Here is a 14474-nt window from a genome sequence, read left to right as displayed (position 1 = left end):
GTGCACATGGAACATTCCCACACTCGATAAAAAATTAGGTCATAAAACCAGCCAAAACAAAATCAAATTGATCGACGTCATACCATGTGTCTTTTCAGACTATAATGCTATGAAAGTAGAAGACTACAACAAGAAACAAAAATCTGGAAAAGGCACAAAACATGGAAGTTAAATAACATGCTACTAAACAATCAATGGTTCAACCAAGAAATCAAAGACAAAATCCAAAATGGCATGGAAACAAAAGACAATGAAAACACAGCAATCCAAACTTCTGTAAAGCAGGAAAACTGGTTCTAACAGGGAATTTTACAGCAATACATGTCTGCCTCAAGAAAAAGAAAACCCTGAAATAAACTCCATGAGCTTATAATTATAAAAGCCAGACAGAGGACAACAAACACAACCCCCAAAGAGAAGAATGATGAAAATAATTAAAGGCAGAGGAGAAATAAATGATATAAAGATTAAAAGGATGCACCCCAAGGACCAAAATTGGATGAGGCAGTAAGTGAAATCCTACCACACCGAGAGAGGGAAGGGTGATGGCGTGAAACACTCCACACCCAAGCTGGAAAGGGGCGAGACAAAAACAATCTCCAGTGCAGGAAGACAGGGGCGATATAATGAACACAATCCCTCAAGATGGAGGGCGGTGTCCACACATGAACATCCTCCCACTACATTTGGGAGTGCAAACATGACCTACTTCTTGCTGTAGCCCTAACGCTAACACTAACCCAAATCTAACACCTAAACCTAGCAGCTAATGCTAACCATGGTACTAATTCTAAACCCTGCCCCTATCCCTAGGTCTAAACCCAACCCTAACCCAAGCGAACTGTAAAGGTAAACATATCCCGTACTAACCCTAACCATCTTACCAGAATCCTACAACTCTAATCCTAAAACCCTAACCCTAATGCTCTAACTCTACCTGCTAACACTAAAATTATAAACCCAAACACTAACACTAACCCTAACCATAAAATCCTAACACTAACCCAAACGCTAACCCCTGATCCAATCCCCTAACCCGTAAGCGAACCAAAGTCCTAGACCTAGATCTCACCTTATCCCTAAACCTAAGGCAAACCCTAACACTAACGCTAACACCTAACCCTAACCCTACCATCTAACCCTAACCCAAACTCTCAAACCCAAACAATAACCCTAAACCTAAGCCTAATCCAAGTCCAGAGCTAACACCTAAACCTAACTCTAACTCAAAACCCTAACCCCTAACCATAACCCTAAACACTAACCATAACCCTAAACCCAAGCCTAAAGCATAAACCTAATTCTAGCCCCTAACACTAACACCTAACACCAACCCTAACCGTAACCCTGACCCCTAACACCGAACCCAATCCCAAACCCTAAGCCAACACACACGACACACAGGAATGGTGTCACCTCGGCACTGGTGAAGTCCCTGAACAGAACATTAACCCTAGTTAAGGATCTCTCTGGATGGGGACCCAATTCCTATCTCTGAGAACACCACAAACAAATGGCCCAAAGCGGTGCAGACTTACTTGGCATGGAACATCAAACATCATCATGACATTTCCAATGCCCTCATGATGCTGCACAAGGGGGTTGATGAAGCCCAACTGAAGATGCCACACACAGCTGGCCCTGGCTCACAAAGACTAAGCCTGAACAGCCCGCTCCAATGAGGCCTACACTCAATCCTCTGGGAAGACCACTACCCTGCAAGAGTTTCAGCGCTTGGAGCTTCGTGGGACCTAACCCTAACCTTAACTGTGACACTCACATACCGCTCAAACTAAACCTCACCCCAACTCAAACCTAACCCTACACATGACCCGCACCCGCGCATGGACCCTCATCCAGACTTCCAGGGTGATCATGGCAATGGTGTCGCTTCGGCCCTGGCAACGTCCCTGGACCAAAACTTAACCTTGGCTAAAGCTTTCTCCTAATGGGGACCCAATTCCTAAGTCTGAGGACATGACGGACATGGGCCCCAAAAGCGGAAGAGGATTACTCAGCATGGAACCTGGAATATCACAATTTCATTTCCAAAGACTAGAAGGAGCTCCACAGGGGACTTCTTGAGGTCTAACCAAGGAGTGACCCTGGCACCCAGAACTCAGCCTGACTGGGACCCTCCTTAGACCCCTCTACTCAGCCCTGCGGGGGGACAACTGCCCTACTGGGGATATAGTGCCACGAACCTCCTGTGCCCAAGCCCTAATCTTAACAGTGACCCACAGTATATACGTGAACCTAAACCTCACCTCATCTTTAACACTCACCCAAAACCTGACTCGCACCATGCATGTGCCCACACATCATCGATACAGGGAGATCACTGGACTGGTGTCACTTCAGCCCTGGAGATTTCCCTGGCACAAAACCCAAACGGAGCTGAGGCTATCTCCACATGGGGACTGAATACCACAGTATGACAAGAGCACACACACTGGGTTGAGAAGCGGTGCAAGATAATTCTCTGTGAAACGTGGAACATCACCATGTCATTTCCAAAGCATGGCTTCTGATGCACAGGAGGAATCTTGAGGCCTACATCCTGAGTGCAAAAATAGATGTCTGGCCTTGGACGCAAAGACTAATGCTGATCAGTACCCTTCTGCACACCAGTCAGCCCTTCGGGGAGACAATTGCACTACTGTACAATAAGGGCTTGGAAATGCTTGGGCACTAATCTTACCCCTAAACACAACTGTAAAGTTAACCCTAAACCTAAACCTAATACAAACTCTCACACTAACTCTACACCAGACCGACAACCGCCCAAGTGCCCACATTTTAGCCCTCCAAGGAACTCATGTGAATGGTGTTACTTTGGCCCTTGTGATGTATCTAGACTGAACACAAACCGTAACTGAGGCTCTCTCCAAATTAGGGACTTAATACCAAAGTCTGACAACACTACGCTCCTGGGGTCCAGAAGCGGTGCAGGATGCCTCAGCATAGACCAGGAACCTCACCATATCCTTTGACACAACCGGCAACAGCTTGCCGAGAGGATTCCTGAGGCCTACCCGACCAGGGGCCCATAGAGTTGTGTGGCCTTGAAAGCCAAAGACTAGTCCTGACTGGGACCCTCCCGTCTGCAATCAAATCACCATTTGGGGAGACAACTACCCTGCTGTGTGTTCAGCATCTGGAGCCGCACAGGACTTAACAAAAACACTAAACCTACAGAACCCTAACCAGAACCCTAAACCAAATATAACCCTATATAGGACACTAACCCTACATTCCCCGGCTCCCAAGTAACATGGGCCCAGAAATCAGCCCTCCAGGGAGATCACAAGACTGGAATCGCTTCGGCCGTGGTGACATCCTTGGACCGAATCCTAACCCTAGCTAAGGCTCTCTCCCCATGGGTACCCAATACCAAAGTCTGACAACACCATGCACCTGGGGTCCAGAAGCGGTGCAGGCTCACTCGGCATGGAACCTGGAAGCTCACCATGTCTTTTCCCAGGCTCGGCAGCAGCTGTCCGAGAGGATTCCTGAGACCTTCCCGACCAGGGGCCCAAAGACGTGTGTGACCTTGGCAGCCAAAGACGGATCCTGACCGGCACCGTCCCTTGTGCCCTCAACTCAGCCCTTCGGGGAGACCACTGCCCTGCTGTGGGTTCAGCGCCTGGAGCCTCCTGGGACCTAACACTAACCCTAAACCTATCCCAAAATGGGACCGTCCACCGAAACATAAACCGGCCTCGAAACCTATCCCTACACTGGAGCCGCCCCGTCGCAGGAGCCCTCAATTCAGCCCTCAAGGGAGATCACGAGACTGGAGTCACTTCGGCCCTGGCGACGTCCCTGGACTAAACCCTAACCCTAGCTGAGGCACTCTCCCCATGGGGAACATATATCAAAATCTGACAACACCACGCGCCTGGGGTACATAAGCGGTGCAGGCTGACTCGGCATGGAAATTGGAAGCTCACCATGTCGTTTCCCAGGCCCGGATGCAGCTGCCCAAGACGATTCCGGAGGCATCCTCGACCAGGGGTGCATCGACGTGTGTGGCCTTGGCAGCCAAAGACGGATCCTGACCGGAACCATCCCTTGTGCCTTCAATTCAGCCCTTCGGGGAGAACAATTCCCTGCTGTGGGTTCGTCGCCTAGAGCCTCCTGAGACCTAACCCTAACCGTAACCCTACGTCGAACCGGGACACTCCACCGAAACATAACTGGGCCTCGAACCCAAAACGTACACTTGAGCCTCCCCGTCACCTAGGCCCTCACTTCACCCCTCGAGGGAGATCACGATACTGGAGTCGCTTCGGACCTGGCGATGTCCCTGGTCCGAATTCTAACCCTAGCTTAGTGTCTCTCCCCATGAGATCCCAATACCAGAGTCTGACAACACCATGCGCCTGGGGTCCACAAGCCGTGTAGGCTCACAGGACATGGAACCTGGAAGCTCACCATGTCCTTTCCCAGGTCCCGGCTGCAGCTGCCTGAGAGGATTCCGGAGGCCTCCTCGACCAGGGGCCAATCAACGTATGTGGCATGGGCAGCCAAAGACTGATCCTGACTGTCACCGTCCCTTGTGCCCTCAACTCAGCCCTTTGGGGAGACCACTGCCCTGCAGTGGGTTCGGAGCCTGGAGCCTCCTGAGACCTAACCGTAACCCTAACCCTAAACGGGCCCCCCCACCGAAATCTAAGCCTGCCTCGAACCCTAACCCTGCATTTGAGCCACCTTGTCTCATGGGCCCTCACTTCAGCCCTCGAGGGAGATCATGAGACCGGAGTGGCTTCGGTCCTGGCGACGTCCCTGGACTGAACGCTAACCGTAGCTAAGGCTCTATCTGCATGGGGACCCAATGCCAATATCTGTCAACACCTAGCGCCTGGGGTTCAAAAGGGGTACAGGCTAACTCGGCATGGAACCTGGAAGCTCACTATGTTGTTTCCCAGGCCCGGCTGCAGCTGCCCGAGAGGATTCCGGAGGCCTCCTCGACCAGGGCCCATCGACGTGTGTGGCCTTGGCAGCCAAAGACTGATCTTGACTGTCACCGTCCCTTGTGCCCTCAACTCAGCCCTTCGGGGAGACCACTGCCCTGCTGTGCATTTGGCGCCTGGAGCCTCCTGAGAACTAACCCTAACACTAACCCTGCCCTGAAACACGATCTTCCAACGAACCTTAAGGTGTGCTCGAACACTAACCCTACACTTGACCCGCCACGTCGCATGGGCCCTCACCTCAGCCCTGAGGGAGATCAAGAGAACGGTGTCGCTTTGGCCTTGGCGGCGTCCCTGGACAGAACCCTAACCCTACCTAAGGCTATCTCCCTATGGGTATCCAATACCAAAATCTGACAACACCACACGCCTGGGGTGCATAAGTGGTGCAGGTTCACACGGCATGGAACGTGGAAGCTCACCATGTCATTTCCCAGGCCCGGCTGCAGCTGCCCGAGAATATTCCTGAAGCCTCCCAACCAGGGGGCAATCGACGTGTGTGGAATTGGCAGCCAAGGACTAATCCTGACCGGCACCCTCCCTTTTGCCCTCAACTCAGCCCATCCGGGACACCACTGCTCTGCTGTGGGTTCGGCGCCTCGTGCTTCCTGGGACCTAACCCTAAACCTAACCCTAAACTGATCTGGGACCCTCCACCGAAACCTAAACCGGCCAGGATCCCTAACCTTACACTTGAGCCGTCCAGTCACATGGGCCCTCACTTCAGCCTACGAAGGACATGAAGAGAACTGAGATGCTACGGCCCTGGCGACGTCCCTGGACAGAACCCTAACCATAAGTAAGGCTCCCTCCCTATGGGGACCCAATACCAAAGTCTAACAACACTACGCGCCTGGGGTGCACAAGCAGTGCAGGTTCACTCGACATGGAACCTGGAAGCTAAACTAGTCGTTTCCTGGGCCTGGCTGCAACTTCCTGAGAGGATTCCTGAGGCCTCCCCAACCTGGGACCCATCGATGTGTGTGGCCTTGGAAACCAAAGACTGATACTGACCGGCAACCTCCCTTGTGCCCTCAACTCAGCCTTTCGGGGAGACAACTGCCCTGTGTGGTTTCAGAGCTGGGAGCCTCCTGAGACCTAACCCTAACCCTACCCCGAACCGGGTCCCTCCTCCGAAACCTAAGCCAACCTCGATCCCTAACCCTACACTTAGCCGCCTTGTCGCATGGACCCTCACTTCAGCCCTCGAGGGAGATCAAGAGAACTGAGTCGCTTCGGCCTTGGCGACTTCCATGGACCAAACCCTATCCCTTCCTATGGTCTCTCCCCATGGGGATCCAAAAGCAAAGTCTGACAACACCACGCGCCTGGGGTGCACAAACAGTGCAGTTTCACTCGGCCTGGAACATGGAAGCTCACCATGTCTTTTCCAAGGCCCAGCTGCAGCTACCCGAGAGGAGTCCTGAGGCCTCCCGACCAGGGGCCCATCAACTTGTGTGCCTGTGGCAATCAAAGACTGATCCTGACTGGCACGCTCCCTTGTGCCCTCAATGCAGCCTGTCAGGGAGACCACTACCCTGCTGTGGGAACGGTGCCTGAAGCCTCCTGGTACCTCACCCTAACCCTACCACGAACAGGACCCCCACACCGAAACCTAATCTGGCCTCGAACCCTAACCTACACTTGAGCCACCCCGTCACATGGGCTCTCACTTCAGCCCTCGAGGGAGATCACAAGAACGGACTCGCTTCGGGCCTGGCGACGTTCCTGGACCTAACCCTAACCCTATCTAAGGCCCTCTCCCCATACCAAATATGAGATACCCAATACCAAATATGAGAACACCACGTGCCTGGGGTCCAGAAGCAGTGCAGGCTCACTTGGCATGGAACCTGGCATCTCACCATGTCGTTTCCCAGGCCTAGTCACAGCTGCCCGAAGGTATTCCTGAGGTGTCTTCGACCAGGGGCCCATCGACTTGTGTGGCCTTGGCAGCCAAAGATTGATCCTGATCGGCACCCTCTGTTGTGCCCTCAACTCAGCCCTTTGGGGAAACCACTGCCCTGCTGTGGCTTCGGCGCCTGGGGGCCCCTGGGAACGAACACTAACACTAACCCAATTCCGAACCGGACCCCTCCACTGAAACCTAAACCGGCCTCAAACCCTAACCCTCAGTTGAGCCGCCCCTTCACATGGGCCCTCATTTCAGCCCACGAGGGAGATCATGAGACCGGAATCGCATCAGCCCTGGCGACGCCCTGGACAGAACCCTAACCCTAGTTAAGGCTCTCTCCCCATGGGGACCCAATACCAAAGTCTGACAACACCATGCCCCTGGGGTCCACAAGCAGTTCAGGCTCACTCGGCAAGGAACCTGGCAGCTCGCAATGTCATTTCCCAGGCCCGGGTGCAGCTGCCCGAGAAGATTCCTGAGGCCTCCCTGACCAGGGGCCCATCGACGTGTGTGGCCTTGGCAGCCAAACACAGATCCTGACCTGCACCCTCCCTTGTTCCCTCAACTCAGCCCTTCGGGGAGACCACTGCCCTGCTGTGGGTTCAGGGCCTGGAGCCTCCTGGGACATAACACAAACCCCAACCCTACTCTGAGACGGACCGTACCAGACTGTGGGTAAGAATGCAAACTGGTGCAGCCACTCTGGAAAACATCATGGAGAATCTCCAAAAAATAAAAAAAAAAAAAATAAAAAAAAAAAAACTGGAAATAGAAGTACCTTACAATCCAGAAATTTCACTACAAGGTATTTCCACAAAGAATACAAAATCTTCAAAGGGATAAATGCACCGTGATGTTTACAGCAGCATTTTCCACAACAGCCAAATTACGGAAACTTCCCAAGCATCCATCAAGTGATGAATAAATTGAGATGTGGTATATGGAATGTAATATTTAGCCGTAAAACCATGAAATCTTGTCATTTGCCATGAGCTAGATGTAGCGAGAGAATGTTATCCTGGGTGAAATAAGCCTTTCAGACAAAGACAAATACCAGATGATTTCACTAACACATGGAAATAAAAGAAAGCGGGGGTAGGGGGGAGGAAACAGTGACCAACAGACTTTTATCTAGGAAAGAAACTGAGAGTTTCCAGAGAAAGTTGGAGAATTGGTGAAACAGCTGCTGGGGATTAAGAAGTGCACCTGGGATGAGCACCGGGTGATGTGTGGAAGGGTTGTTCTCTATTGTACACCTGAAAGTAATACTACACTGTATCTTTACTCACTGGAATTTAAATTAAAGTTAACGTACATTAATGACTGGTACCTACCAGGTTTTCTGTATTTTGCACTCACTTCACTAAATTGGAAAAATAACCATGAAATTTTTTAAAAAGCATGTATGATGTGGGGGAAAGTTTGTGCCCTTACCTCGGTCTCTGGTTCCAGCAGGCCTCGGAAAGCGGGTCCCAGCTCATTCTTCTAGGAGTTCCCAAGAGCATTTCATGTATTCATGTCCTAAAGGAATGCAGCTCCAATTCTTCTGAATTTCTGTCAGGGTTTCTTCCCAGAAACAGCCTGAATCTGGAACAAACCATCGATTTCCTCGAAGAGGTGATGTCGTGGGACCCTGCAATCCACGAGACCTTTAGTAAAATACGTCTTGTTCAAATACTGACCGGGAAGGGGAGGAATGAAACACTGGAACAGCCCAGAAAACGCAAGGGCCTGTGCAGCTCAGCAACCAGCTTGCCCAGGGAAGCCACCCAGCGCCCACTCCTCAGCACTCAGTACAATAAGGCAAATTCTCTCTGGCGACTCAGGAGATGCCAAGTTGCTATAAAGCTCCCAAGGTCTCCCCTGGGGCGGGCGGCACAACCTGCTGGAAATGCAGCTCTGCTCTCTGTACTGAGGCAGCGGCAGAGGTCCTGAGTCCTCTGGGAGCAATCAACGCCCTTCCTGCTCTCAGGTGCCCTGGGTCAGTAAAGCCGATGTTGCGCCCTCTGCTGGCCATCACTGCCTGGGCAGAGGAATCCGCCCCTCCGGGTCTGTGGTGCTCGAGCTCTCTCTGCTGGCCATTATGGGCATTCTTGCAATGTGGAAGGCCCTGGTCGCTCAGCTGAGACACTGAAGGTGCTCAGTGCAACTAAATCTGTTCTCCACATTGGGAAAGGTTTTAATGACAGGGCCTGGGACACAAAGAAATCTTTTCCTTCTCCTTTCTTGTGAGTGAAGAATGAAACCGAATTTATTAACGTAATGACATCATTTGTAATGTTTTAAGCAAGGTTCACAGAAAAATAGACCGCCAATTTACACTTGCTGAGCAAGAGATAATTGTGTTTACCACCAAAATACTTAGGTTAGATAAAGAATGAACATCTTCGAGAGAGATACCGGAGTCAGCTATGGAATGAATGAGTCCTAGGGATACAAGGGACAGCCAATGTAAGGGGTCAACCCTGTAATAATACTGTTGCATGGTTTCACAGGATAGCTACACTTGTGCTTCAGTACAATATAATTTATAGACATATGGAATGACTACAATATATGCCTAAAACTCATACATCAAATGTGTGAACAATATTTCAATTAAAAATAGACATCCTTTACACTATCTTTAATTTCTCCTTCTTTGCCAATAAACTATCATTCCTGGGGCGCTTGGGTGGCTTAGTTGGTTAAGCGTCTGACTTTGACGCAAGTCGTGATCTTGCAGTCCATGAGTTTGAGCCCTGCGTCAGGCTCTGTTCTGAGAGCTCAGAGCCTCGAGCCTGCCTCAGATTCAGTATCTCCCACTCTGTCCCCACTCCCCAGCCAGGGCTCTCTCAAAAAAAAAGAAAAAAGAAACATTAAAAATGAAAAATCATTCCTCATTTGGAATCTGTGAAATTCCATTTATACCAGATTCTCTAACATCACCATCTTGATGTGGAGGGCTTATCTGAAAAGTCACTAATAATATCTTTGATGACACATATGTCACAAGGTCAGAATGAAACTTACAGGGAGCTATGAATCCGTTGTGAATTTATAGTATGTATCCTTGGCTAATATTTCCAATGAAACATGATTTAGGGACACAGATGGATGAAATAATGTCTACCAGTCATATAGGTAATTACCATATAGGACCATTATGCCTTCAGTTACTAATTGCCATCTCTTCAGAATTAAAGGAAAGCTGGGACAAGAAAGTGTCTTCGAATTTGATGTAAGAGAAGACTAGAGTGTTTTAAAGTGTTCACTTACCTTCTGGAATCCTCAGATAGTTGTGTGGAAAGGAGGATAGCAACCCACGATTGGGATGCAAACCACTAGTCCCAGAGGGAGGATATGGACTTTATTGTCATTTTTTTTTATCAATATCAGCATTCCACCTCTTCCAGGTACAGACTTCAGGACCTGGGAGCAACATGATGCCTGATGCCTGGGTTCAGAACTTGAGGAAGGCTAGCTGGTGGGGGAGAGGGGAAATCCATCAGGGCCTGGGGCAGTTAGGGAGATGTCCCCAGGACACCCCCCCACAAGGCAGGCTTGGAGTTTACCTGCCAAAGAGCAGCACAATCTCTTGCCTGAGTCACTCCCAGTGACTGAAGTAAAAGTCACACTCAGTGTCTGCAGTTACTCCTAGTGACGGCAGTCGTCATTCCCAGTGACTGAAGCCGGCACTCCCAGTGCTGAAGGAACTGCAAAGGAAGGACAGAGAGACAGGAGACACAGAATCCCAAGCAGCATCCAGGCTCTGTCGCCTCAGCACAGAAATTCCAGGGGAAGGTCAGAGAGAGAGGGAGACATAAAATCCCATGCAGCCTCCAGGCTCTGTGCCACGAGCACCGTGCCTCCAGGTTCTGTGCCGCGAGCACCAGGCATCCAAGCTCCGTGCCGCGAGCACCAGGTTTCCAGGTACAGTGCCGCAAGCACCAGGCCTCCAGGATCTGTGCCACGAGCACAGATCCTCCAGGCTCTGTGCTGCGAGCCCAGAGGCTCCAGGCTCTGAGCCGCTCACCATGGAAGACTGCACTCCCCGTGCCTGAAATGCACAGGCACACTCTGAGGATGCATGCCATGCCTGAGAGTAGTCTCTCTGTCTCCTTGAGTTCCCTGTGCATGATGGGCCCCCCCTTGTTGAAAGACACATATACTCCCCTTTCCGGAATGGCACAGGAGCTCGCCGTCCTGAAGTGTGCCCCATGCCTCAAAAAGCTCCCAGTGCCTGAAGGCAAGCCCCTTGACTCAAGGCGCTCCCCTGGACTCAAGGGCACAGGCACTCCCTGAAATAGCCCCATGCCTGACTGCACACCCCTTGCCTGAGGGTGCCCTGAGCCTGATGGCGAGCACAGTGCCTAATGGCGCGCCCCGTGCCTGAAGAGCTCAGAGGCTCCCCTTGCCTGAAGTCACACCCTGTGCATAAAGCAGCTCACTGTACCTGAAGGTGCACCCAGTGCCTGAAGACAAGCCCCATGGTTGAAGGTGTGCCCCATGACTCAAAACGCTCCGTGTACCTAAAGCCGCCCCCTGTACCTGAGAGAAAGGAGTCACAGAATCCTAAACACCCTCCACACCCTGTAGACTCAGCTCAGAAACTCCCGGGGAAGGTCCGAGGAATGGGAGACACAGAATCCCAGGCCCCCTCCAGAGGCTGTGCAGCGAGCACAAAATCCCAAGCGAGAATCCCAAAGAATCTCCAGACCATGTGGTCTCAGGTTAGAACCTGCCAGGATAGGTCCGAGGGATGTGAGACACAGAATCCGAAGCAGGCCCTGTGAGCCCCGAGCCTCCAGGCCCTGCGTCACCTACCATTACTAACAGCATTCCCCGTCAGGGAGCTGAAGCCACTCCCTGTACCTGAGAGAAAGGACTCACAGAATCCCAAACAGCCTCCAGACCCTGTGGGTCAGCTCAGAAACTCCCAGGGAAGGTGGGAGGAATGGGAGACACAGAATCCCAAGCAGCCCGTCCAGGGGCTGTGCAGTGAGCACAAAATCCCAAGTGAAACACAAACGAGAATCCGAAACAGCCTCCAGACCCTGTGGTCTCAGGTCAGAAACTCACAGGATAGGTCGAAGGGATGCGAGACACGGAATCCGAAGCAGCCCCTGCGAGCCCCGGGCCTCCTGGCCCTATGTCACTTACCATGGCTGACGGCATTCCCCGTCAGGGAACTGGAGCCGCTCCATGTACCTGAGAGAAAGGAGTCACAATTTACCAAACAGCCTCCAGACCCTGTGGTCTCAGCTCAGAAACTCCCGGGGAAGCTCCGAGGAATGGGAGACACAGAATCCCAAGCAGCGCGTCCAGGGGCTGCGCAGCGAGCACAAAATCCCAAGCGAGACACAAGCGAGAAACCGAAACAGCCTCCAGACCCTGTCGTCTCAGGTCAGAAACTCCCGGGAGAGGTCCGAGGGATGCGCAACACAGAATCCGAAGCAGCCCCTGCGAGACCCAGGCCTCCTGGCCCTGTGTCACTTACCATGGCTGACGGCATTCCCCTTCAGGGAGCTGAAGCCGACCCATGGACCTGAGAGAAAGGAGTCACAATATCCCAAACAACCTCCAGACCCTGTGGTCTCAGCTCAGAAAGTCACGGGGAAGGTCCAAGGGATGGGAGACACAGAATCCCAAGCAGCCACTCCAGGGGCTGTGCAGCGAGTAAAAATCCCAAGCGAGACACAAGCTAGAATCCGAAAAAGCCTCCAGACCCTGTCGTCTCAGCTCAGAAACTCCCGGGATAGGTCCGAGGGATGTGAGACACAGAATGGGTTGCGCCCCTACGAGGCCCAGATCTCCAAGCCAGAGTCACTTACCATGGCGTACCATGGCTGAAGCCGCTCCCTGTACCTGAGAGAAAGGAGTCACAGAATCCCAAACAGCCTCCAGAACCTGGGGTCTCAGCTCAGAAACTCCCGGGGAAGGTCCAAGGGATGGGAGACACAGATTCCCAAGCAGCCCCTCCAGGGGCTGTGCAGTGAGCACAAAATCCCAAGTGAGACACAAGCTAGAATCCGAAAAAGCCTCCAGACCCTGGGGTGTCAGCTCCGAAACTCCCAGGATAGGTCCTAGGGATGCGAGACACAGATGGGTAGAGCCCCTGCGAGCCCCGGGCCTCCAGGCCAGAGTCACTTACCATGGCTTACCATGGCTGAAGCCGCTCCCTGTAACTGACAGAAAGGGGCCCAGAATTCCAAACAGCCTCCAGACCCTGGGGTCGCAGTTCAGAAACTGCCAGGGAATGTCCGAGAAATGGGAGACACAGAATCCCAAGCAGCCCCTACAGGGGCTGTTCAGCGACCACAAAATCCCAAGCGAGACACAAGCTACAATCCCAAAAAGCCTCCAGACCCTGAGGTCTCAGCTCAGAAACTCCCGGGATAGGTCTGAGGGATGTGAGACATTGAATCCCAAGCAGCTGCTGCGAGCCCCGGGCCTCCAGGTCATGAGTCACTTACCATGGCTTACCATGGCTGAAGCCGTTCCCTGTACCTGAGGGAAAGGAGTCACAGAATCCCAAACAGCCTCCAGACCCTGTGGTCTCAGCTCAGAAACTCCCAGGATAGCTCCGAGGCATGCGAGACACAGAATCCGTAGCAGCCCCTGCGAGCCCCGGGCCTCCAGGTCCTGAGTCAATTTCCATGGCTGACTGCACATCCCGTCAGGTAGATGAAGCCGCTCCCTGTACCTGAGAGAAAGGAGTCACAGAATCCCAAACAGCCTCCTGACCCTGTGGTCTCACCTCAGAAACTCCCGGGGAACTTCCGAGGGATGGGAGGCACAGAATCCCAAGCAGACCCTCCAGGAGCTGTGCAGTGAGCACAAAATCCCAAGCGAGACACAAGCGAGAATGCCAAAAAGCCTCCAGACCCTGTGGTCTCAGCTCAGAAACTCCCGGGATAGGTCCGAGGGATGCGAGACCCAGAATCCCAAGAAGCCCCTGCTAGCCCAGGGCCTCCCTGCCCTGCTGGGCTGTGAGCCCAGGGCCTCCAGGCGCTGCTGGGCTGAGAGCCCAGTGCCTCCAGGCGTTGCTGGGCTGCCAGCCCAGGGCCTCCAGGCTCTGCTGGGCTGCTAGCCCAGGGCCTAGAGGTGCTGCTGGTCTGCCAGCCCAGGGCCTGTACGTGCTGCTGGGCTGCGAGCCCAGGGCCTCCATGTGCTGATGTTCTGTGAGCACAGGGGCTCCAGGCGCTGATGGTCTGCGAGCCCAGGGCCTCCAGGTGCTGCTGGGCTGCGAGCCCAGGGCTTCCAGGCACTGCTGGGCTGCGAGCCCAGGGCTTCCAGGTGCTGCTGGGCTGCGAGCCCAGGGCCTCCAGGCCCAGGGCTCCGATCCCAGGGCCTCCAGGCGCTGGGCTCGCAGCCCAGGTCCTCCAGGCACTGGGCTCGCTGCCCTGGGCCTGCAGGCCCTGGGCTCGCAGGCCAGAGCCGCTAGGCACAGGGCTCGTAGCCCAGGCCCTCCATGCGCTGGGCTTCTAGCCCAGGCCCTCCATGTGCTGGGCTTGCAGCCCAGGGCCTCCATGTGCTGGGCTGAGAGCCCATGGCCTCCAGGAGCTGGGCTGAGAGCCCACGGCCTCCAGGCGTTGGGCTGC

Source organism: Panthera pardus, unplaced genomic scaffold, assembly GCF_024362965.1.
Source record: "Panthera pardus isolate Hobbes unplaced genomic scaffold, ASM2436296v1 HiC_scaffold_328, whole genome shotgun sequence".
NCBI classification, from domain to species: Eukaryota; Metazoa; Chordata; class Mammalia; order Carnivora; family Felidae; genus Panthera; species Panthera pardus.
This window is presented reverse-complemented; position numbering follows the sequence as displayed.